Consider the following 27368-nt stretch of genomic DNA (forward strand, 5'->3'; position numbering starts at 1 on the left):
ATCCATCATTAACAAGGAAATAGGGATAACACATTGCCAAAGCTTATATCATGGATTTAGCCAAGGGGGGGGGTTTGGGTAATAGTGCGCTGTCCTTGTGAGAAAAATGCATTTCTGAAGCTCAGAGTCACGGCCGGTCTTAGGCCACTGCAATCTATGCGGTCTCAACCCCAAACCCTTCATCGATACTTTCTAGTATTTGTCACTTCACTGACATTAAAGCCATGATAAGCCTTTCTTGCGTTATTGTGCTCCTGAGAAAGTTTTTGATGAACTTGAGCTTTGAGAATGATCTCTCACAAGACCAAATGGAAGTGGTGGCCTGAGTTAGCAGTATTCGGAGGAGGTTGCAAGGTTTGAGCACACGTAATTACCATATGAAACCTGTTTCCTCAATATGTCTATTGGTGATTGTATTACTGGTGTGTTGATGAAAAAAGTGCTCGTGCATTAATGACATCATTGAAAAAGCGATTTGCGATTTATTTCATCATACAAACAGGAAAAGTAGCACAGTTTGTCATAAGCGTGTCTTCATCTAACAGGTGTCTTGGTTGAAGAAGAAACCCAAAGGTATCCATTTTCTTTCCAGCCTTTGGAATCTGCCCTTCATCTCCATATGATTCTGTCCAGCACTTCTGTCGCAACACGTTTGAATTGCAGTTCTATTGACAGTCCTACATTAGAACTCAACTTCCCATCAAGTCTTTTCTTTCTTTTGGTTGTTTTGATTACAGGGAATCCATAGTATTCACTACCTTCTTTTGCTTTTTCGATGGATTGGGTTTTTGTCAGTTTCTCATCATTTTGCAGAAAGCATGAAAGGGTACTCATTTCTTCAGCAGCTTCCCGTATATGCAGTCCAGACTTTTGTAGTTTCTTCTGAACTATATTAATTGGGCGAAGGAGCTTTGACCAGAATTCCAGATAGGCAAAAAATTCTTAATTTTCCACTGCATGAAGAAGATTTTGTGCTAATATTATATGATATTACGTCATTGTTGGTTGTTTATGTTTTGAGCGAAAGCAAAAGGATTAGATGGAAATAAAAAGAGAGTTTCCATTGTTTGTAAAATATTTGTTTGTTTTACATGTTTCGGATGTTCCTTCAGAGTTGAAGATAGTTTACTTCCTAGTCCAAACCTCCCGCAGGACGACGGGGGATGGGAGCGGGCAGGGTTTGAACCCTCGACCGTCGATTAATCCGAACGACAGTCCAGCGCGCAAACCGCACGACCAGGCAGCCATCCAGCCAACAATTGGATTGAAGAAAGATGAAAAGGGGGTAATAACTCGAGTGTGAAGTTTAATTCTGAAATTATAGACATTCAAACCCGAATAATGGACTATTCTAGCATTATTAAGAATAACTTTTGGATCTGTTATACTCGATTCTGTAAATTTTGCTTCAAGGTTAATTAGTGTAGCCATAAAATACTCGCCATTTAGATCAATTATTAGTAAAAGTAACAAGATACCTGGAATTCGCTGTATATCATGTAGTTTTATTCGTGACAACAAAGTTAAATATGTAAAAGTAACTTTAAAAAAAAACTTTGATCTCTGTGGGAAAAAATATTTTTTAAATGTCAACAAAGTCAGCGTACTGATAGACCTAGATTTAGGTTTAGTCTTTGTTATAAATTTAATCCATAAATGTTGAAAAAATAAAAGACACCCGTTGACACTATTTGTCAATCAAATATATTAATGTATGTATTTACAAATAATTTTCGAACACCTATTTGGGGCCCCCTAGGTGTGGGCCCTGGGGGATCTTAAAATTCTCCCCCCCTCCCCCCCCTTTAGTACGCTACTGTCTTTACCCCCTTTTCAAACCCCTGCTCATTCTATCTAATCATCCAGTGACAACATTCTTCCCTTACTGTGTTTCTGGCATTAGTCCAGGTTGAATAAGTACAAGGAAATGAAAACGAGCCCATCAACATGAACATAAAATATACAGCCTCAAGATTAGCCTTGCAATACAAAGCTTGGTAATCCTGTGTGAAGTACTCAGTTGTCCTTGATAAGCGATCCCGGTAAAGAATTAACTACCTGATAATGGTCTAATAATCTTTAGGGGATATTTGTGGCACTTCTAAGAAATACCATAGAGGGCGCTCCTAAGTTTTAATTCCTTATTACTAGTATCACGTGTATTAGTTGATTGTGTTCTGCTGCCAGATTTACTGCTAACTATCATACTTCTAGACGAATCCAGTCCAACTTTTATCTAGATCTGTTTGCCTAGAAGGTCTTCAGGTGAGGTTTTATCTTATTTTGGCCAGAGAGAAAGTCATCCTGAGTCTCTTTGTACTTCGCGGAGAGATGTGACAGAGGTTCTGTTGCTAGGTGTGATAGCTGATGAAGCACAAGGCCTTCTTCTCTTGCGACGTGATCACTTTTTTGCCGAGCTACTAAGCCAATCAGAACAGTATTATTTCTTAGTTCAGGGGCCATTTCTTCTCAGATTTCCATGGGGGGGGGGGGTAACAAAAACAGGGGCGTGACATAAATTTGGTGGGGACGAAGTATATTTTGCAAGGCCATCTGATTTTCAACACAATTCGTAGACAGACAATTCGTTACCTACGTCTTGCGCCGCGTTTAAACAAAAATGTCTGAATTTCAGCGTAGTTAATTCCCTTGAACTTGTGACTTCTTAAGTGTTCTCCAAGCATGACTCCGAGTAATTTCTAATGTATTATCCTAGCATGACTCCGAGTGACTTTTAAATAGTACTCTGGCATATGTATAATGTAGTAGACTTAGATTATATTTATTTTTCATCCTAGTAATATCCTTTCTTGTTATTTATAGTATGAGACTTTTGTGGAATGTGTTGTAACGAATCTAAGGGAGGCAACTCAACGGTGGATCAATATAGTGACGAATGCTGACATTGACTAAATAGACAAATTAAAAAAGCATCGTATATCACTCAAACACAGCTACCATATCTTGAAGAACCTTTGCATAAAAGATGCATTTCAATAACACACACGATCCTTGAAGACAATCTGCACCTATTAAACCATTGTTACATCGGATCTGAACGAAGTGGTCATTTCCTTTCCATTAGGACTAAAACAGATTTAAACATTCTTTTATCCCGATTTCAGTTAGTGTTTCAAGGTCATCTATCGTCACCGAGAAGTACATAGACGTCTAATACATAAAGCGTTGGATGTGTGTATGTGTTTCTTGTATGAACAAATAAATAAAATTATAGCTTTTATATAGCGCTACTTTCATGCGTATAGCATGCTCAGAGCGCTATGGTCCAATCTCGTATCTGGGAGAAGGTTTTCCGTGCTGCCTTTAGGCACTCAGTAAACACAACTCTGCTCGAGTCGGGTGTCGAACCTTGAGCCCCCTTCGTAGGTAGCCAAGCCAAGTTCAAGATAATTTGCAGTATTATTGTTATTGTTATAGCTGAGGTGGACAATTGCAGTCGAACTGAATTTCCATTTGTTTGGGCCAATAAAGTATCTTAGCTTATCTTATCCTATCTTATACATTTGTTCCTAATATATATATATATAATTATATAATTATATATATACATAAAAAAAATTCCCCTTGTATTTCTTTCATTGCTGTGGAAGTTTCATTCATTTAGGTTACTATTATTACTGTCAAGTCAAGAGAGTTTTATTGCTCAATGTTCTATGTTTATTGACTGCTTCGCTTTGTCCTTACTTCTTTACATTGGCTCATTCTATCTGTTTATTTTAAGTTGAAATTTTACTCTTGACTAGCTAGTATCTGAAATAGGTCAATAATGCTAAATGCCTGGTCTATTAGCAGAAGTTTAGGAGATAGCCAATGCAAAATTAATCAAGTAGTAGCCAGTCAATTTCACGATGATAAGCATCTTTATGCCAGTTCTGCTATCCATGCATAATGTCGATCTATCAGTATGTACCATAGACATAAAGGTCTGTGCTATGTAAATTATCTTTAAAGAATAACTCAGTCGTTCGCCCTTTTTTTTTTTCAATAGCATTGCGTGCGAATGTCCTTGATTACCTCCTGGTACAGAGTGGCGTGTAATGTTATACAAGATTTTAATTTATTTTTCTGTTTCGCATTTTATTTCATCAAATAGGTTTCTATCAAAAGACTTCGAGATTGTTAACCACATTTTTCTTTTGGCCACATTCCAAGACACAAGAATGTGAATGCGATCTACAATCCTAAAGTTTTGTTGTGGCAGCTTTAAGTAGGCCAGATTTCTCTGTTATAATTGTCAAATTCCAAAAGGATCTTTTGCCTATTTGATATTTAGTATACTCATGCTTTGTGCCAGTGGGATTAGTAATGAAGAGCAAATAATGGACAATATGTAGACCTACTGAAAATCGTTAACTCTAAAGAAAATAAAGTTTGTAAGTTTGATTTTTATGTTAACTTTATAAAAGAAACATTAGCATTAAATGAATGGAGTGTGTGTACATTACTGTACAATGTACCTTTCTAATCTTGCACAGTGGCAAATAAAGCTGTGTTTAGCGAACTAGATCTAGATCTATTATAGCAGTAAATAGTTTTTCGCCTGAATGACTCTAGGTGTACAAGTATATTGTTATGTGTGTCAGTGCTTTAGTCAAGTCGGAATGTACAGGAAGGGATGTAACTCTTGGTCAGATGTGTCAGTTGACAGACGGCGTTTATTTGTCGACATAGTGGGTGCTACCATAGGCATGTGTGTGTGTGTGCATAGTTATGCCTGTCAGGCTAATACGTGAATTGTTTTGTTTTGTACATTTTAGACGTAGGCCTACCAATAGAAGAATTTTTAATAAACGATAAAAAAAAATATTTGGAAAGTTCATTTTCAATTGGCATAACTAATTTTAGCCTTTTGGAACAATTGTTTTGGGTGGTGAATACGTCTAGGTATTGTCAGACGCTAAATCTGATAGCCCGTTATCCAAATGTATGCCTAGGGTTTCGGTATTGGTGAAGAATTTACTTCTCTTTTGAAATAAAATAATTGAATGTTCCAATTTAAAATCATAAAACGAGAGAACAAAGTCACACTAGCAGACTTAACTTGAAGCTTGAAACTTATGGACTCGATGAGGGGGACAGTGCCCGCCGACCTCCTCGTGGTGTCCTCTGGTAACTGGAGTAAGTCCACCCTTTGCTCTCAGGGTGGTCTGAAAAAGGCTAACGTTGCGGGAGCCCCAACTTTCCTAGCAGGCTCTCATGCTCTCCTGGTGCAGAGTTCTGCTGGTGAGGTCTGGGTAATGCTAAGATCTGATCAACATAACCCCTGCACGCTCGTATTGTGTAGGGATTTGTGTCTGTCGGGGTTCTAGCTAATGCTGAACTGATCAGCCGCCGCCCTGGAGACTAGTGGAGGGTCAAGCCATCAAAATTTGTGGGCCCTAAACTGGTGGCTTTAAAAAAAGGTCTCCTGCCTCACTCCACTTTCGTGGATTAAACCCTGCCCATACGAGCGAGTGGTTGAGTTAACTGATCTTTCGATCGATTCATAGTTCAATGTTCATGTCTGGACTGTTCTTCACTGCTCGCTCTAAGGGGCAACCCAAATCTCCTCCCCCTGGAGGAACCCATACAACAATGTCGAGTAAATTTACAAAGAAAAGCGGGTCTGAGCAGACCCTAACAGGCTCCGCTGGCCAGGTAAAGGGCATTAGGCCTGGCATCGAAAAATGTGCTACTAATCGCCTCGCAACGTTGGTACATAGGGAGAACGGGCCACGTTGTGAAAAAAGAGCTACCGTTCTTCCCAACACACAAACCCTGATAACATCCTTTTTCCCCCAAACAAACACTACAATTAAAAAACCAAAAGTCTCAGAAAAAATTAACCCAACACCAACACCTCATACTGGGAAAGTAAGTATCCCCCACACTAATTTAGCTGGAAAGATAAAGCAACATGATCCCCAAATTTCCAAATCTGATGCTAAAACTTTCAAAGTCCTTCAATGTAACGTCCGAGGACTTATTCCAAAGACACTTGAAATAACTAACCTGCTCCACAAAGAGTGTGTGGATGTTGCCTTACTACAAGAATGTCTGATAGGTGAAAAAAGAAGTGTCTCAATACCCGGGTACTCTGTTTTCCGCTGCTCCTGTGGGGATTGCCGAGGCCTGGTTACATTGGTGGCTAATGCTCTGGTCGCCAAGAAAGTGTCCACAGACTTGAGTCAGGGGAGGACAGACACTTTGGTATTAGAAATTTGGAAAAATAATAGACGCTTCAAGTGCATCAATGTTTATAATCCACCAAAACAAGAACTGGCTTTAGATGTCAGAGAAACAATAACTGTAGACACTATCATAGCTGGAGATCTAAATGCCCATTCACCTTCCTGGGGCTATGATGACACTGATCAGTCTGGTAAAAAAGTTCATGACCTGTGCAATTCTAATAACCTTTTTCTTTTGCAAAATAAACACTCTCCTCCTACTCTTCTGCATGCTAGCAATGGTTCACTATCACGACCAGATCTTTCTTTAGTCTCTGCTAACTTGGAATCTGTCATAACTTATCAAGTACTAGGCGATATTGGTAGTGACCACCTTCCAATATTACTGACTGCCACTCTTTCTAAAATGAACACCAAGTCCACTAAAGAACCACGAAAGTGGTGCTATAGTAAGGCTAAATGGAAAGGATACGAGACAGCTGTCGACAATGCCCTTGAAAAAATCAATGTAGAGTCTAGCTCTGTCGACCTTGTGTACCGTCAAATAACAACAGCTATCCTGGGCATGGCTAAAAAGTTTATTCCTCGAACTTACCCTTGTAAAAAATTCAAAAACTTTTGGACGGCTGAAATCAACAAACTTGTTATGGCTCGGAGAAGGGCATACAAAAAGGTCCAAAAGAACCCAAACAATCCAACACTCAGGCAGAAATACAACAGACTCAGCCTACTAGTCAAAACGTCTATTAACAGGGAAAAACGAGAACGTTGGACCAACACCTGTGCAAGGTTAAACCTAAGGGATAGCTCTAAGGCTTGGAGTCTTCTGAGAAATCTCGAAAATGCTGGGCGTACGAAAACAGCAACCCCATTATCTTCACCGAGTGGGGTAACCATTTCATCGAAAAAGAAAATTGCCACCTTGTTGAACAAATATTTTGCCAAGATCAACAAGGCTGCCAAGAAGTCCCCAATGTCCAAAGCCATTGATAAAGCTCGCAAAGCTGATGAAAAAAAAGACCGAAAGGAACCACAGACCGAAAGTGCTGAGGGAACGATGAACTCCCCATTCTCGATAGGCGAGCTTAATGCTGCCATAAGGAAATGCCAGCTTAAAAAGGCTCCCGGGCCGGATGGTATTACCCCCGAAATGCTTAAACATGTAGGGGGGAAAGGAAGGGCTGTGCTCTTGGCATTCGTAAATAGAACCTGGGCAGATGGTCATCTGCCCAGGGCCTGGAAACGTGCCACCATTATTCCTATACCAAAAAAGGGAAAAGATGCTTCCACTGCTGAGGGCTACAGGCCCATCTCACTCACATCTTGTGTGGGAAAGATGGCTGAAAAAATGGTAAATGAGCGTCTGGTTTGGTACCTTGAGAGTGCCCGTCTTATAGCTCCAGAACAGGCTGGTTTCAGGGCTGGAATGTCCGCTATAGACCAAGTCAACATCTTTGTGCAGAGCGTAGCAGATGGATTCCAAAGGACCGAAAGCACATACGCAGTCTTCATTGACTTAAAACAGGCATATGATAAAGTATGGCGTCCTGGTTTGCTTCATAAGATAAGAGCCGTGGGGGTGCGGGGACGGATATATTACTGGATTAGAGACTTCCTACAAGAGCGTACAATAAGAACAAGGATGTACGGAGAAGTCTCAGGGGAAATGACCCTCGAGCACGGCCTCCCCCAGGGCTCCGTCCTGTCATGCGCCCTTTTCACGGCCTTCATAAATGACCTACCGGCTCAGCTAAAATGCCAAAAGCTGCTATATGCTGATGATATTGTCCTTTGGAAATCCGGAAGGAGCGCATCCTCTATACAAAAAGTGCTACAGGAGGACCTCCATACGCTCTGCTCATACACACAAAAATGGAGGCTAGAAATAAACACCTCCAAGACGGTCTATTCTCTGTTCACGCTCGGGACTGGCATTCTCGGGCAACCTTTCCAGCTCTCCCTCAACGGAGTGGCTCTCAGCATGGAAAAGCTACCCAAGTACCTTGGTGTAACTTTAGATCGCAAACTAAAAATGTGTGAGCACATCCAGGATGTTGTAAGAAAGGCCTCAGGGAAACTTTGCATTGTGCGGAAGCTGGCATCCACGAAGTGGGGAGCCCGAGCAGACATGCTCCGATCCCTGTATTTAGGAGCAGTCCGATCACAGATAGACTACAGCCTACCTGTGCAAATTTATGGCTCTAGGACTGCTCTTGAACAACTTGATAAAATACAGTCCCAAGCACTAAGATTTGTCTGTGGAACCTTTAGGACAAGTCCAGTGAATGCGGCTGAAATAATGGCTAATATAGCTCCACTAACCCTTAGGAGGGAAAGGTCAGTACTGACCTGCTATGAGCGGTATAAAAGGCTGGATGAATACCTCCCAGCTAGAAAACTAGTGGATGGTTGGAGATGCAGAAGACGTATCCAGATGCAGTCTTTTATGCATCATGCCACTAGACTATCTGATGAAGCTGGCCTCTCTACCAACCGACAAAACATTCAACGCTTTCATCCCCTTCCCCCTTGGTGTCGCCCAACAACCCCAGACATACGCTTGAAATTAGTAGACCCTAATGCCACTCAGCAAAGCCGTTCATCTAACGACCTTCAAATCCTAGCTCTGGAGACCATTAATACCTTCAAGCCCAGTGCTATTTTTGCATACACTGATGGATCGGCATCAATAGATTCTGGAAGAGCAGGCTATGGAGCCTACATCGACTTTCTTGGCTCTCACACAGTCAAAATCTTTGGACCATGTGGTAGTGTTTGCAGTTTTGATGCGGAGACCATGGCAGTCTGTGAAGCCTTAAAAGTCATTGACTCTCAACTCGGCGAGGGACATTTGAGGGCAACACAGATTGTTGTGGTCACTGACTCAAAATCTGTACTACATGCTTTGCAAAGCCCCGGACCATGGCCCCCCAATATCAACACTGTCATCATGGCTTCACATGACATCAAACAACGCTATGGCACCCCTGTAATAATGCAGTGGGTACCGAGTCACATAGGTGTGACTGGCAACACAATCGCAGACTCTTTGGCCCACCAGGGAGGGCAAATTCCACCCACTGATCAGGCTGTAAGCTTTCATCAAGCCCTGGCTATAATACAAAAAACAGAAATGGAAAAGTGGTTTGAGTGCTGGGACAAGTCCCAAAAAGCCCGTGGAGTCTGGGAGCGCATGAGGCGCCCTGACCGCACTTCCCCGTGGTGGTGGCTGTCCAGGCCTAAGCAAGCTATTATAGCACAGTGCAGGACAGGCCACTGTCCTGTTGGCTCATATTTCTCGCGGCTATGGCCAAATTTCGATTCACGGTGCCCTCGCTGCGGGGAAGAAGAGGAAACCGTGCCTCATATTCTGTTTGACTGCCCCAGACTTGCTGATCTCCGTCTCGACAGGTCTGGGAAACCCAAAATTCTCGACCTGTATGGCGACATTCATGCACTACGCAAGACAGCAGGGTTTCTGTCCAGGGCTTTTGCAAGAGAGGATTTGAGCCTCTCAAGCCCTCACTCTAATGGAGTTTGATGATGATGATGATGATGGACTCGATGAAACAAATTTCGTCTCTTCTATTTAGAGGTTTCCCAAACCCGTTTAGAAATCGAAAGTTTCCGAATGTTCTGTAGCTGTAACGCTGAGGATAAGCTCCCCTGTCGCCTTGGCGCGGCGCCTGCGTGGGAACGTCTGCTGGGGGAGAAGATAGCCACAGTATTTTCTAGCGAACGAACTTGCACGTGCTGAGGATGGAAGGCTTGCTAACCCTGTCCTAGCCTTCGCACCTTTCCCAAGCGAGGACGGTACGGGCAGTGATGGCTCCTCCATGCAAAGCGATGGTGCATTTTAGGAATATGGAGTTTTTCCCCTCATGTGGTCGGCCTCCGGCCTCGCATGGGTTGGGGAAATTGCATTTGCTAAAGGGACCATGGCCCATGAACAAACGGATGAGATTAAATGATCATCTCCAGGCATAAATATCAGTGAAGCGCCAATCCTTATCCTGGCCACGGGATAAAAGCCTTTCCCGGGTCGAGGTTCATAAAAGGGATTTATTTTGAACCTTTTTAGACACTTCGATGAGGTAGCGGAAATGTATTATCTCTCCTGTATTATTTACTCTTCTCTGTAGAAACTCGAAGCTACAGGAAGTCAATGTGTAATTTATTTACAATTCTGTGAGTACAGAATGAAAATATAACTAACGAAAAACAATATTTATTTTAGGATATGTACATTCCTTTTTTTTAAAGTGTGGATTTCATATTTTCTTTTTTAAAATATTAGGTCTCAATTTCTGGCGCAGTACTATAGTTTAAGTTCCATATATGAAAACAATAAAGATTGAATTAAAGCCACCTCGTATTTTCTTTCTAATAGAATTTAAAAAAAGAAGGGGGTGGTTTACAAAGGACTTAAACATTCATGTGTGCGTGTCTTTATTATCTATTCCCCCCCCCCCTTTTTTTTTTTTTTTTACAAAACTTCCCCTAGTCCAGATGTGACTCCCGTGTTTGAGCGTATGAAAGCTTCAACAGGTTACATCAACGTTACGCCACTGGCACTATAACGTACAGATCTAGGTTACAAACAATCGTGTGTGTAGCCATTTCTCCATAAAAATGTATCAGCCCGGTACAAGAATAGACAATCTATTTTTGTATAGAATGTTGCTAGGAGAAGAGTTAGGGAGCGAGGAAAGAATAAGGGAGCAATGGGAACTAGCTAAATGAGTTACAAGGTAAGAAATAAATGGCCCCCCTCAAGCAAGACCACACCATTACAGACAGAAATGTAGAGCGAAGACAGGGCACAGGGGCGGCGACACATTTGTTTCCCAGGGTGTGACAAATGTGGTTTCGTGATAAAAGGGACGCAAGTCGCTTCAGTTTTTTTTTTGGCTTCTCATTACCCTCTTCCCCCCTCCACCCTGCCCTAAAAAAAAAAGTTCAAGATTTTATTCAAACAACTTTTATATACAATTAATTGGTTCATATTTTTTTACTCGCTTATCTTCTCTTGACAAACAAATTAATTGAGGTCGCAAGTTTTTTCTTTATTTATTCAGTTTATTTTGAGGATTTATTTTAAATTTGTAAGCCAGGCCATAAAGCTGTAAATGTCTATGTAGCTTACTGAGGAAAAAAGTACGAAGAATTGGAATCAAGCAGGATGGATGGTTGCCTGGTCGTGCTGTATGCGCTCTGGACTGTCGTTCTGTCGTCTCAATGGTCCAGTGTTCCACCCTACTATCCCCCGTCGTCCTGCGAGAGGTTTGGGACTAAGAGTTAAATTATCTCCAACTTTGAAGGGACATTCAAAACATGTCCAACAAACAAACGATAAAGGTCATAATTCCAACAGACTTGAAACACGGTCAGTGGCAACACCACATCAGCAGTACTTTCTATGTCATGTTTTTAACCCCAGATATGTGTATATTTAAAATCTTTTACAAACATGTAGTAGCTTATGTAGGCTATTTGGTTTTACCCGGTCGTAGCTGCATGGATATATGTAGGCCTAAAATATATGTAAAATTAACCATTTTTACATAAAAAATTATCACTTGCAATATCCGATTTAAAAATAATAAAAAAAATACTTAGAAAAAAAAAAGCTTTCGGCGATCTTTTGTGCGTTAGAATAGGTTTTGCTGGAGTTAGTGGAATGACAGTAGTTAGTAGATATCCTTCTCTTGACATGTAGACGGCCTGGGGGAGGTGTCTACAACGCCATATCCTGCTATTCGTCTAGCAAAAATATTTCAAGTTAAATATCAAATCTGCTTATCACTGACTTTTTATTATCGGAGCCCATCGAGTGGTAGAAAAATAAAATGTTTTATTTGGGGGTAGGATTGAAACTCGAATGTAGTTTGATTTTTTTTTTTAGAACAATACTTGAAATCTCGTAGATTTACTTTATTGGTACATTTTATATTTGGGGTGATGAAATTGATTCTCAAAATCTCACATTGCTACACTCATGATGTAACTATAATATAGTTTTGCTTTAGTAGTTTACTGGGAGGGGTTGAACCTCAACCCCTCCTGCAATTGGATGACAGTATTTGTTTTATTTTTTCTCAGGCTGTTGCTTGTAGATTTACTGCAATAATGTAGCCCAGTGAAGAGTTCAAACTCAACCTCCCCCACCTCTCACTACGATGTCAAGGAATTTGTTATTAGTAGTTTTGCTAATTTAGCTTTTTCTTTTATTTTTTCTTGGGGGGAGGGGGGGGGTGTGGGTGAACAACACCACAAAAACCCTGGCTACGAATATGGAATTTCGGTGTTTTTTTTTGTTTTTTTTTTTTTAAAAGGGGGGGGGTGTACATCTAAAAAAACATTGCTACATTAACTACATTAATGAAATTTAGTGGCTGTAGCTTTGTTTTACTTTTTATTGGAAGGGAATTTTACCTCAAAATCCTTCTTGGAATTTTGAGGCAGTAGTTTTATTTAAGTTTTTCACTGGAGGGGGTGGAGGGCTAACCTTAAAACCTCCAATGTCTACGCTCATGGAATATGGTGTCAGTGGTTTTACTTTAGTTTTTTTTTTATATTGGAGGTGAGTTCAAGCTTAAAAGGGAGGGGAAGTGGAATCCTGAAGCACCTCCTCTTCCCCGCCCATGAACATAGCCCATTGTAACTATTTCACAATTTTCTCATAGGCTAGGATCCGTATTTCAATCTCTACATCACTTGGCGGAGATGCTTTCAGGGACATCCACATATTATCAGTTTGTGTTTGCATGGATACAAAAAGATTAGACTAAAAATAATTTCAATGCCTTAATTATTGTTTTCTATTGCACACCCTTGTTTTTAATATTTAAATATGAAATAATGTACGTTACCCCCTGATTAGCTTAGTGTTTTACACATAGATCTAAGTGCGCCAATATTTTGTTTTCTAATGCATCTACAATGAGACAATATGCTGCGTAAATTAAGAAAATGATAAACCAACACATGGTCCCTTTGGACCTTTATGCACTCGTCTGCTTGCCAATGTTTTCATTATTAACCTGTATGAAGTCATTCTTCAACGTTTCTTCTTTGGAATATTCTAGCAGATTATTTTTAGCTGATCGAGTTAGCAATATTTGTGTTGAATTTATGAATATTTCTATGTATATTAGTAGTATGTATGTATGTATGTATGTATGTATGTATGTATGTATGTATGTATGTATGTATGTATGTATGTATGTATGTATATATGTATGTATGTATGTATGTATGTATGTATGTATGTATGTATGTAGGTATGTATGTATATGTGTGTGTGTGTATGTGTGTGTGTATGTGTGTATGTATGTATATATGTATGTATATATGTATGTATGTATGTATGTATGTATGTATGTATGTATGTATGTATGCATGTATGAATGTATGTATTTATGTGTGTGTGTATGTATGTATGTATGTATGTTTGTATGTATGTGTCACAGATGCCATTATAAATATTTGTACATTTCACATTTAAAAGAAATATAAACCCTCGACATGAGACTCGGGATTTACCCCTCAAATTTAGACACTTGACAACACGTCAGGATTTACCCAAGGGACGTGATTAGTATGTTTGAAATCTATTGGTTGATTTAAAATTAAACAAAGACATTTTTGAAAAGAGTTAGCGCCAGAGAATTGGCGGGGTGTAAGAAAGTAACGCCAGTCGATAAAATAATGTCCTTGTAGACAGTCACGTTTCTGAGAGCTCTGTTTTAAAAGCCTTTGTAATAAGTTTCATGTTTATTGATTTGTAATTTGTACATAAGCTGTACTTACGTTATATTTAAATAAAGTTCCAGAGTTTTGTTTATCAAAGAATCGTTAATTGTGATTCTAGATCGTCATTTATTCAACTATTGAATTCAAGTAAAATCCCCGGCATAACAACACATCGTAACATCGAGACATCTAAATGTTGTTACATCTGGCACATTGTGTTGTTACATATGTATGTGTGTATGTATGTATGTAAATGTTTTTGTATGTATGTGTATGTAGGTATGTAAATGTTTTTGTATGTGTATGTATGTATGTAAATGTTTTTGTATGTATCTGTGTGTGTGTGTAGTTGTAATTACGACCTGAGAGAAGGTGTTATAAAAATAACGTCAAGGAGTTTAATCTCTCTAGTTTTGTAGTTGGCAAGGACACATGTCACAACATTGGCCATTCACTCGACAATTTAAACCAGTGGTTCCCAAACTTTTTTATCTCGTAGACCCCTTGCCATGTTTTCTGCTCTTCGGTAGACCTCCTGCCAGTGGCGTAGCAAGGTACCCCCTCCAGCCAATAAGACAAATGTGTGACAAAAATGAGTAATCTAAATGCAAAGACATTCTAATGTAAAGATCGTACCTTTTTTAAAAAAAATAAGTTATTCGAATGGATAGTTTTTAGGTCATACGATGTGAATGAGTGGGCATTGCATCGTATTGGTTTCAAAATCAACCACCGCAAGAAAACAAAGAAACAAAACTTCGAATGGATGGTTTTGAGGTCATACGATGAGAATGTATGGGCATTGGCATCGTATTGGTTTCAAAATCAACCACCTCTGGAATCCGCTGCGGAATAAATTAAATAGGCACTCTCTGAACCTCCAAGAAAACTTTTAACATCTATATTTCATTTTGTATGGGGATCCAACCCAGGACTTGTGTGACAGGCTCGAGCTAAATGGGAGATGGCATAAACACGGCTAGGTGTTGGACCGAATTGATGTTAGAAATCAAGTGTCAGTGCTTATTGTGACTGAATTAGAGACAGTATTATAAGTGCACATTCTTAAAAGCACGGGATAAAACGATATTATTAATTAATATCTATTCGTTTTAAGACACACTAGGAAGTAATATGTAAGCATGTAGTTTAAATATTGGACTATTAGTGTTAAGTTAAATTTTAATTTAGGTGATGGCCAGATGTATATGACGTAACCACTGCCTGCTACATAAGTAAATATCACACCATTACTGCGATGACTATAGGACGAGACCACTGCCGGCTACACAAGTAAATATCACTCCAGTACTGCGATGACTATAGGACGAGACCACTGCCTTCTACACAAGTAAATATCACTCCAGTACTGCGATGACTATAGGACGTAACCACTGCCTTCTACACAAGTAAATATCACTCCAGTACTGCGATGACTATAGGACGAGACCACTGCCTTCTACACAAGTAAATATCACTCCAGTACTGCGATGACTATAGGACGTAACCACTGCCTTCTACACAAGTAAATATTACTCCAGTACTGCGATGACTATAGGACGAGACCACTGCCTGCTACACAAGTAAATATCACTCCAGTACTGCGATGACTATAGGACGTAACCACTGCCTTCTACACAAGTAAATATCACACTAGTACTCCGGGTTCAAGAACATCTTGATGGGCTCCTCTCTAGCCAATAAGACAAATTTAGTGTGTGACAAAAAAATGAGTAAACTAAATGTAAAGACATTCCAATATAAAGATCGTAACTTTTTCTTTAAAAAAAAGTAATTATGTCATAACGTTTGATTCAGTTAGGACTGCATATAAGTAATAGTGTCTTAAAAGTCAATGTTTTTACAACTTCTTAACAGAGTTAAACTACTTAAAAGTGTTTCAAATGAACAAACAAATGTTCTTCTTAAGTTCTAATGTGGGCTCCAACTGGCCTTGAGGCATGGGCCCAAGCGTAATGAGCTCCTTCGCGCCATGGTTGCTACGCCACAGATGTGGGCCCCTATTGCTTGTGGGCCCAGGTTCATTGAACCCCTTCGCGCCATGGATGCTACGCCACTGCCCCCTGCTTAACTTATATTGCATTTTTGCAAATTCATCAACTCCATTTTTTAAAACTAATTTCTAACTGTAGTGGGTGTAAGAATAAAAAATAGAGATTTATCTTTTTTAGCGGCCCCCGAAAGGGGAAAAGACGCTATCAGTTTTGTGCGAAATTTCTGTCCGTCTGTCCGTCCGTCCCGTTTAGATCTCGTAAACTGTAAGTATATATTTTGAGAATTCGAATATAAGATTAAGCATTTTCAAATCAATTACATTATGTAAAGACCAGGAGAGGCTTGGTAAAGCTTCCGAACCGAGGGTCCCGGGTTCGAATCCTGGTGAAGACTGGGATTTTCAACTTCGGAATCCTTGGGCGCCTCTGAGTCTGCCCAGCTCTAATGGGTACCTGACATTAGTTGGGGAAAAGTAAAGGCGGTTGGTCGTTGTGCTGACTACATGACACCCTCGTTAACCGTAATAGCGGCCTCCGAAAGGGGAAAAGACGCTCCGTCCGTCCCGTTTAGATCTCGTAAACTAGAAAAGATATTGAAAATCCGGCATCACAATATTTTAGACCATTCAAAGTTCTGATGCAACGGCTACTTTTTTTTTTTCCTGAAAGCGAAAAATCTAATTTTTAAAATCAGTTATGCAAGCAGTTTTTTTAAAGAGAAAAAGCTAATTAGTATGCATTATAAGTTTGACCTAATTTAAAACGAATAGTAATCTTATAAACTCCATTTTCTTGAACCTATTTCTTTCTTATAGCGCTTTTGAGAATTCGAATACAAGATAAAGCATTTTCAAAACAATAACATTAAGTGAAGACCAGGAGAGGCTCGGTAATGCGCTTAGCTTCCGAACCGAGGGTCCCGGGTTCGAAGACTGGGATTTTCAACTTCGGAATCCTTGGGCGCCTCTGAGTCTACCCAGCAACATTAGTTGGGGAAAAGTAAAGATGGTAGGTCGTTGTGCTGGCTACATGACATCCTCGTTAACTTGATGATGAACTTTACATCATCTGCCCTATAGACCACAAGGTCTGAAGCGGGAACTAATTAGGCCAGGTTCACATCTAACTTTGCATTCACTTGCACCTATCCTTTGATCTGCAGCATCATTGGGGCACTACACAAGATCTGTCAACCTTCTTTCTCCATCCTTATCTCTCATTTGTCTTTGATATAATTTCATTTGGATGTTCTTTCTGAAAATATTGAAGCCTGCCTGGGTGGATCACTTCGGGGGCCGATTTTAAGTTTGTGTTTCAACACAAACTGTCTTTGTTACCTTGTTTATTCATAAAATTCAAATTTAAACCAATTAAAATAACAATTAATATTTTTTACTGGAATCACCAAAACACACTGGAAATGTCTTTTTTGCACGTCTATTATCCGTTGCTATGGATATTATGTTTCATATAGGAATTTGTTGTTCTATGATGTAGTCATCAAACATTAAAAATTAATTAATCAATTAATTAATTTGCCTTATGTATCATTGTAAACGTTATCGCAAAGCGCAGTTTCTCGTGTATTTCTTGATCTTTCACGTGTGGCTCAAATATTGGATATACAGAACTGTTTTCACTAACAGGAGAAGGGGCGAAGGTGAGTTACTGGCAACTAAGCCAGTAACTTTGAGCAGGAAGGGCTCATTAGACTTGCTGCCCACCTAGCAGAAGGAAAACTGAATTCAAACCTCTGCTGCGTGCAACTTTACCCAAACACTGGAAACGTTTCGTGGGTCAACCCTGTTAAAAATAAGGATCCGGCGACCCTTAACCAGTTTGAAGCATACAGCATTACATTCTGTCAGAGCCTGTGATACCGCTGATCCAAAACACTGAATGTATGTCGTTTACAAAGAATTACATAAGAAGCCTTTAATTTTATAACTCATACCACCAGTGTGCCATTGAACTGTATTGTTGCTTAAAAAAATTGTTTTAACAATATCAGATGTAGGTTTGTGTAAAACAGTTTTTACAACTACAACGGCTGGTAAAATCAATGTTTTACCTATAGTGTTTTCTGGTTTTTGGTATAAGTCGCCTACAAACCATCATCTTCTCTATATGATGTCGAAGAGGGATTTTGTGGGTCTATTATGAACTTTATCTTAGAGTGTTCGAAAGTTTTTCAAACCTTTATCTATTTTGTCAGGGTGGCATCGTCTCAAACGATCCTCCAGCGTAATTGATTTCATATCGTCATAAAACCGCTTATTTGACAAGGAAAGAATGAATTCCAATTTTAAATAATCAACGCTATACAGTCTTTCTTTTTGTTTAACATTAGTTACATGTAGACAAAATTAAGCTAGTGAAATAAGTATTGAAATTAAATGCTACATTGCTACAATTTTTCGTTTGAATAGCATGTTTAAAGGATTACCTAAGGTACAAACTAAGGTACTAATCATAGATTGGTTTAGTAAATAATTACATTAGTGGGATGTGAAAATTAAAGTCGCAACATGATTAAATGAAATTTGTTATCGTAGACCCCCGTAGACATCTCATAGACCCCCAATTTATTTTTTCACTTTCATAGACCCCTTGTAAGTCTTCGTAGACCCCCTGGGGGTTTATATAGACCACTTTGGGAATCACTGATTTAAACGAATGTTTACGTATTTGGAAAACATTTTTTTTTTTACCTTTACTCTTTTTTTTCCATTATGGGTAGAGTAAAGGTGTGGCGAAGATCATATTGAAAAAAATAGATTATGCAGATTTGAATTTCAGTGTATAATCCATTAGATTGTATAGAGTATAGAGCAACACTGGCAGATTGTGATCGTATACAAATAAAACAGGCACAACAAGAATCTGAGCAAATATTTCCCTCTAAATAATAGTTTTACATGAGTGATATATCTCCTTCTGGTAACTTTAGTCAAATATTCTCCTATTTCTTATGTGTGAGATATCCCCCCCTCCGATTACGTTAGTGAGATATTCCCCCCCCCCCTCCAATTACGTTAGTGAGATATTCCCCCCTCCAATTACGTTAGTGAGATATTCCCCCCTCCAATTACGTTAGTGAGATATTCCCCCCCTCCAATTACGTTAGTGAGATATTCCCCCCCTCCAATTACGTTAGTGAGATATTCCCCCCCCCCGATTACGTTAGTGAGATATCCCCCCCCCCCGATTACGTTAGTGAGATATTCCCCCCTCCGATTACGTTAGTGAGATATTCCCCCCCCCCGATTACGTTAGTGAGATATTCCCCCCCCCTCCAATTACGTTAGTGAGATATTCCCCCCTCCGATTACGTTAGTGAGATATTCCCCCCCCCCCGATTACGTTAGTGAGATATCCCCCCCGATTACGTTAGTGAGATATTCCCCCCTCCGATTACGTTAGTGAGATATTCCCCCCCCCCCGATTACGTTAGTGAGATATTCCCCCCCCCCGATTACGTTAGTGAGATATTCCCCCCCTCCAATTACGTTAGTGAGATATTCCCCCCTCCGATTACGTTAGTGAGATATTCCCCCCCCCCCCCGATTACGTTAGTGAGATATCCCCCCCCCCCCGATTACGTTAGTGAGATATCCCCCCCCCCGATTACGTTAGTGAGATATCCCCCCCCCCCCCGATTACGTTAGTGAGATATTCCCCCCTCCGATTACGTTAGTGAGATATTCCCCCCCCCTCCGATTACGTTAGTGAGATATCCCCCCCCCCCTCGGTAACATATTGTATCTTATCCACCGAAGAGAATTTAACTCCTTTTCTCTTTTTAGCCTATTCAATCTCTAGATCTATTTCCTATTTAATTTTTTGTTCTGTATATATCTCGTTACTACAATAGGCCTATATACTAGATCTACAGACGCAACATTTGCATTCATTTTCTTTTGGTCTAAATCGGGTTTAAAGTGAACACAAGAAAAACAAATGAAAGTCATTATGCGATCAAACCAGTTAGGACTGTCGCTTTCAAAGGTAAAGTGCAACCACCAAGGTCAAGGTTTAATGTAGGCGTATAAGTGTCTGTATGAGTGGGTGGGATTGTGTGGTTTGCCGTGTGTGTATGTGTGTTTGTGGGTGTCCAATCTTTTGTTATTTGTTCTATAACAATCAGTTGCTAAATGAACGCATTGCGAAAGTGTGGAAAAACAAGGAGGAGGTAATTACTTCAAATAAAAGTAAGGGGGGAGAAACATGATCATTGAAATAACTGAAAACTTTTACCTGCGGCCAACTTTAAAAAAAAAAAGTTTGATTAAGGTTGGTTTGTTTTTCAATGTTAGGAAGTACCTTCACAAATGAATTTTATTTCGTCCTAGTCTTAAGTCTAAACCTTCGCAGGGGAGAGGCAGCTGGCATGGTATGTAACCAAATTCCAAAGTGCATACCACGTGACCATATACAGGCAGCAATCTTGAAGTGTCTAAAGCACAAGTACACAATAATGATAGTAATAAGAATTTGAATAACATTAGATCACGAAAAGGTTTTGATGGCTGACTTCAAAATTGAGATTCTTGTTACCTGACCAGAGTACATTATGGCAGTAGATCCGTAGCATCACAAGAGAATTCCCCAGTCCACATTAGACAACGATACATACCGCTGCTATTCAACGAAAATCAACACAAGACAAGCCCCTCACCTAGTACCCTAAGAAATATGGAAGGGAGGCCAAGATATACATGGCACCAAAATTTGGATGTAGTTGCCAAGCAAATGTGTAAGACGTGGCAACAGTTGAAGAGACCGCCCAGGACCTCGACGCTATGGGGAAACTGCTTGGTGACATTAGACTCAGATCGGACTACAAGCAGAGACAAGAATCAACGCATATCGAGCTTAACTTAACAGTGCCCTAGAAGGACGGTTTCTTAAGACAGAAGTAAGGGCGTAATAATAATAATAGTAACAATAGTAACAATAATAAAATAACAATATACCCTTTTGTTATATCAACCCAAAGGGATAATGACAACTGACCTCAAAGACACATTCGAAGACCTAAGCATTCCTCAGATCCTCGTTGCCTTCCAGAGGGCAGTACTGCTGCAGACCTGCCACATCATCAGAAAATTCATCAAAGGGCACTGTTGAGGAGACTGCAGTGAATTTTGTTTCCCTTTAACGATGCTCTCCCCTGGCAGGGCTACAAAATGTAAACATAAATTCTTTTCTAAAATAATGATAATAACAGTCGTCTTCTGTGACAAAATATGCTTCATTCAAATCTTTTTCTCAGAGAGAGAGAGAGAGAGAGGTCGCAATAGAGAGCTTCCATAGCATCCGTCATTGTTTCTGAGGACACTCGGAGAGTACAAATGATTTGTTTACCGTAAACAAACTTCAATTCTGGCTGTGCCTAAGAGTATTCGTTTTTGACGAATCATTATAAAAATACGAATATATAATAAGATAGAATAATTAATTTAGTATCATAGAAATAGAATAGATTTATCTCATATTCTGTTTGAAAAAAAAAGGAAGGGGGGCGTGGGGATAAGATTTGAAATTTTACAAATTATTGAAAATTCAGTTTTATCTTTACATTCTATTTAATTAAAGCACACATTTTGAAAATGTGAATATGTCTTCCAATATCTGTTTAAATACCTGGCTGCTAAAACTGCAGGTCTACCATGTAGGTAATGATTAGATCTAGTAATAAATAAAGATGAGAATAAATGAGTGTCGGACGTTTGTCCTGTTTGTCCACGTCAGTCCGCTGGATGGCAGGTCATGTCTGGAGCTGAGTTTTAGATAAGTGGACATGCCCTTAAGAACAAGTTTTGCCTTGACCGGAAGTTCCTTCTTAAACAGAATGATGGGCAAACAACACTGACGTTGACATGGATGTGGAGAGAAAAAGACAGAAAGAAAAAGAGAATGAAGGATAAAGAAAGAAAAAGCAAGGAAGGAAAGAGGGAGAAAGAAAGACAAAGAGAAGGAAAGAAAACGAAAGAGTGAGAAAGAAAGACAAAGAGAAGGAAAGAAAAGCAAGAAAGAAAACGAACTGAAGAAAGAAGGAAGAAATAGCATAAAGTGGAATGAACAAACGGGGAAAATGGAAAGAGAGCGTGTTGAGGGTCACACACTAGTTGTTTGCTTGTTTTTTCTTCACAAACCAGTGAAAATGTAGCATGTATATAATAGTCAACAGGCATAAGAGGCATATAATATCTTATTGGCTACTGAACGCAGCTCTACATAATGTCATGTATACTGTCACCTTCACCTATCCCTTAGCCTGTTGGACCGATGGGGCCCTATGTATACATTTCATTCTAGTAGTCTAATGAAGAGGACAATAAGGAATCCCTTCTTTACGAAAACAAACAGAATACGACAAAAGCAGAAAGTCAATTAGACTCGTTTTGTCATTTCTTCCTTTTCCTCGTCTCCTTATTTGTATTTTCCTTTCGACTAGAGACCACAATTTATTTTTTGTTTAGTTGTGTTAAAAAACAAAACAACTTTGTTAGTTAAAAACAGACGCAGCCTGCTTTATAATGACTTTAGGTAAGAAGAAAAATGTGAACTAATAATTAACTGCCCTTGTCAACTTAAGTGCCCTTGGCAGATAAGCTTTTCGTTTCAGGAGGAGACTCAAAAAATGTAAACGTAGTGACTGTAAATGGAATTAGAATGAAGTTCTTTACAAAGTTTTTTAAAAATAAAAGTTCTAATAATAAAATTATTAATACTTATTGAATCTCAATAATAACACTAATTTAATTTATATAGCACTGTTATGAAACAGGCAGCTATGTTGACACTATAGCATTTACACAAGAGTTAAGATGACAAATTAATAGAATAAAGTTAATAGTCTTCTTGCAGGGCCGGCCCTAGATAATTGGAGGCCCTAAGCGAAATGAATTTAGTGGCCCCCAAATGAAATAGAAAAAAAAAAACAGCGAAAGAATAAAAGAACGTAATTAATTAACAACCTGGTGTACTCCAACAATAACATTGGGCACAGTTGACCTAGTTCTTCTCTAAAACAATTGCTTTGAGTCCTGTACGAGGCCCCCACCTATCGGATGCCCTAGGGCTAGGCGGCTGCCTAGTTTGCCTATGCCTAAGGCCGATCGTGCTTCTTGTATGTAGGGAAGGAAACATTGAAATCAAATTAAAGAAAGCATTGTGACTTTTTTACACATAAACAATCTTGAATAGACCGAAGTTAGACGATGCATTCTCTTTTTGCGATTCCTCAATTCCAGAAAGCATAAAGACACTAGACAAGAAGAACAAATAGAGCCGTGAGATATACTCCTATTTGAGTAGAGCAATAGACCTACGCCGCCTACTATTACTAAACTAGCTAAACTTAAAGACACTCCAGGATAAAAATAGTAACAATACATAAAACACTGAACCACAACTTACAAATAAAAATAAATGCATTCCTTATTTCATATTAGTATAAGCGCTTTTCTTCCCTGGCGCCTTTAGCCTACAGCTCTGAACGGTTCGCTTGAACCAACCAACCTTGGATGGGTTTGAGTCTCCAATTGACATGCACAATTGGATGGATAATATGATTTGCATACTATAATTTGAATTATTATTATTAGGGATTATATTATGGAAATTAATAAAACCTATTCTGAGTCTTTAAAAATACCTTATGAATATAACCACATTAATAATAATATAATAGCAGGGGCGTAAATGATAGTGAAGATTCTGGAACATCAATCAGAAACAGTAGAAGTAAGAAGTGATAATAACTAGAAGAACAGAAACCGCAATAACACAGGACATAGGAGTTATAAGTCAACAATAATAACAACAATATACCAATATTAATAATTATGATAATAACAATAATAATTGTAATAAGTCAAAATCAACAGCACCAATAATAATAATAGTAATAAAACAAAGCATTATGTATTATAAAGAAAGGCCACGTGCATCAATATACGTTGTTAAATATAGGCTATATATTTAGTATTAATTACTCGTCCCTTATTGTTTCGGCCGCGGATGTAATGCGCTAAAATCTGTGAATAAGCTCCCTTGTTCTGTTTTCTCTTGTATGTAAATGAGTCACGTGTCGCAGTAAATATTTACTACACTTACGGAACTGCGGTCCAATTATTTAAGTTATTCAAGTCACGTGCCATGAAAATGAACTATTGAAAGAATGTTAAGAATGTGCACAAAATGACAACAACCATGTCTATTACAGAAGGGACAAAAATCTTTTGTTTCACCTAAAGAAATTCTTTTTTTTTAGAGTTGATTCTGAAGCTTTGAACAATGGCTGTTTCACGTGTTCAAATTTTAAGACCTCCCACGGTCCACTATAGAAACTTTAGGTCGGAATCTTTACCACGAGATCACACGGTCAGTGGCTTAGCAACTATGGAGCGAATAGATTCATTGCGTCCGGGCCCATGACTAATAGGGGTCCAGAAGGGCCATTGAAAGATTAATCTATTACTTTTAAGAGGATGCACAAGCAGTGAGTATTACGACACTTATACAGATATGAAATAGTCGATGACTTGAGTGTAGCTACACCTTCACATGCAACACTTGATGCTTACATCTTTTGTAAATGTAATGAAACATAAGCAAAGACGGAAACACAGACCTACAGGATGAGTCGATTAGCTTGCTGTTCAACTCAGTGGAGAGAAATGACATTATCAAACTCTTGAAACAGGGCCAGGGCCCGCAGATAACTTGCTACGCCACTGATTATTGAACCTTATTGAATCTTTGAAATAGTCCATTAGAGTCTTAGACTCTTTTAGAGAGTATTGTAGCGTCGTGCCCGTTAACCCTTCAAGTTTTGTTAGGTTTAACAAATAACAGCGTAAAGTTTCAACTTCATCCGAGGATGTGTAAACACATTTGTACCAGACAGACAGACAGACAAGAGTGAGCTGATATGAGCTTTTTTTTTTTTTTAAAAAAAAAAGATAGAAACCAGGAACCGTAGACTCTGGCTTTAAGCTGAATTCTTTGCCCATGAAAATATGGTATCGATATAAATATTAATGTGTACATATTTTATGGCGATGAGACTAAAATTTCGTGTACAGATCTGGAGTCGATTACATTTAACAAGGGGAACAGCAGCTCAGAGATAAGAGTGAAACTTTGGAAGCTTTTGGTTTACCTCCTACTCCTTTATTTCCTGGTTTGGACTCATTTTAAAATTATCCTAATCCATCTATTATTATTATCTTTTTAGTGTGTGTGAATGCATGCTTTAAGTTAAACCAATTGATCAAATAATCAGCCACGCCCCTGACTGCACGCTCACTACGTCAGCTGCACACACAAAAAAAAGGTTTTTGTCAGTGGCGTAGCTACCAATGTGCGGGTGGTGCGGGCCGCACAGGGCACCAAGTGGAGAGGGGCACCAAAATTCCCCCAGTGTGTATTAATTTCCTATTTCCCTGAGCTTTTTAGTAAAAACGACTAATTGTATGGACACGAACAAACATAAGCTACTGTATTTTAAACACTAACGATTTATAAACTAGTCATGTCGCTATTTTGTTTCATCTCCTTGACTATTTCTTCCATACAATGTAAGCTATAGAACAGTTTCAATCTAATTTACTAGATTTATTTCGGACACACGGTACATGTTGTTACTACACTGATCAAAGCTCTGTAATATAAAGAAGAAGAAGAAGATAGGCCAACCTTTTTTTACTTCATTGTTTAGTCCACTGGTTTAATCTAGATATTGAGATTACAAATATATTTCTAAACTCTAGCTCTAAACAATTGTCTTAGTTTATTCATTTCTTTATGATTCTTTATAGTTTAATTTTGGAAATAATTCTATTGTAATGTCAATATTTTTAAATAAGCTAACCTTTGTTTTCTACGAGTTTTTTTTACTTACTAGTTAATTGTAATACTGTAACGTAAACAAAATGATGAACAGTGCTCAAGACTGACTAGTCTGGCTGGCGCCTCAAAACCCTTTTAAGCTCAGACGGAGAAATCGGCATCTCTGGTTCTCTCCGGTTTGGGTAGACTATAAGGGCCCCATACCCAGATCTATCGGGGCCCCTCATTACCGACCCATCGGTATAGCAGAAAATGGCATCTGATGGGCTTTAGTGTAGCTGATGCCAAGTTTTGGAGTATGGCAGGTGTTAATAACCTCTTGGTGGCTCCCTCTTGCCCTATAAGGGACATGTTTATTTGTGGGGCCGGCAATCTCCTCCACGGAGGGCAAGTACTAATTCTTCTAATAGGAAATCTATCAGTGGAGAGCCCAGCTGATTTTGACAAATAGGCCGCAATGTGGAGGAACGATAGCATTTTTAAGCGGTTCCTCTCTCTTCACTGTTGCACTAAGATTGTGGTGGGTAGCCTAGAGTCTCCCCTTTTGTAGCGCTCGTAGGCCATAAGTACTGCCCTCTCCCTCCTTAGATTTAAAGGGGCCACCTTTGTTAAGATTTCAGCTGCGTTTGTTGGGCTTGTCCGAAAGGTGCCACAAATGAACCATAGTGCCTGTGATTGTACTCGGTCGAGTGATTCGAGGGCAGTGTTACTAGCATATACTTGAACTCTATAGCTGTACTCAATTTGTGATCTGACTGCCCCTAAGTACAATGTGCGTAGCATGTAAGCTTTGGCACCCCACTTTGTGCTGGCCAGCTTTCTTAGTAACGCTAACTTCTCCGAGGCTTTTCTTTCAACTTCCTGGACGTGCTGGAACATTGACAACTTTCTATCCAGGGTTACCCCTAGATATTTTGGCGTGTTTTCACTTTGGAGTCGCAGCCCACCGAGTTGAAGCTCGAATGGAGCCTTAAGAATGTCGATTCCTAGGCTGAACAGGGACCAGGTCGTTTTGGCAACGTTTATCTAAATCTGTCATTTGTCGCAATACGAGGAGATGGTTTGGAGGTCTGCTTGAAATGCCGCCTGTATTTGGTCGGCTTTCTTCCCGGTTGACCAGAGGACAATGTCATCCGCATAAAGCAGTTTCTTTGACCGTAGTGAGGTGCGTTTCTTAAATTTCTTATGTCTAAAGAAGCATCGAGACAATTTCAAGTCACATCATTGCCAGAGTCCACCGACTATAGGCGAGCTGTTATTGGGTATGAATTAACTGAACAATTAAAAGCAACAAAGCTAGATGAGACGGTTATCATTGAATCCAGAACAAAATGATGAGGCCGACATCCTGAATGATGAAAAAGAAGAAACTACTTCAATACCGCAGGTTCTAGAGACTAAAGGACAGCACACAAGCATGTCTTTAGCACACTCCTCAAAAATGCATACTGAAGAAGCTGAACCATCAGACAGTGTAAACAATACAGAAAGCAGGATAATAAACTCTAGACTGAACGACACTGGAGATCGGCCTGATGTCATCACA

The 27368-nt window shown here is 39.3% G+C and overlaps 1 protein-coding gene across 1 annotated transcript in view; it reads left to right on the forward strand.

Annotated features, from left to right (window-relative positions):
- Nucleotides 1-4374: 4374 nt before the first annotated feature.
- The window catches only part of LOC106057601 (neuroblast differentiation-associated protein AHNAK-like), a 103870-nt gene continuing 80876 nt past the window's right edge, over nucleotides 4375-27368 (forward strand). The window contains exon 1 of the mRNA XM_056032048.1: nucleotides 4375-4394. The gene's annotated coding sequence lies outside the window, so the exon portion shown is untranslated. The remainder of the gene's footprint in view (nucleotides 4395-27368) is intronic.

Source organism: Biomphalaria glabrata, chromosome 6 (genome assembly GCF_947242115.1).
Source record: "Biomphalaria glabrata chromosome 6, xgBioGlab47.1, whole genome shotgun sequence".
Taxonomy (NCBI): Eukaryota; Metazoa; Mollusca; class Gastropoda; family Planorbidae; genus Biomphalaria; species Biomphalaria glabrata.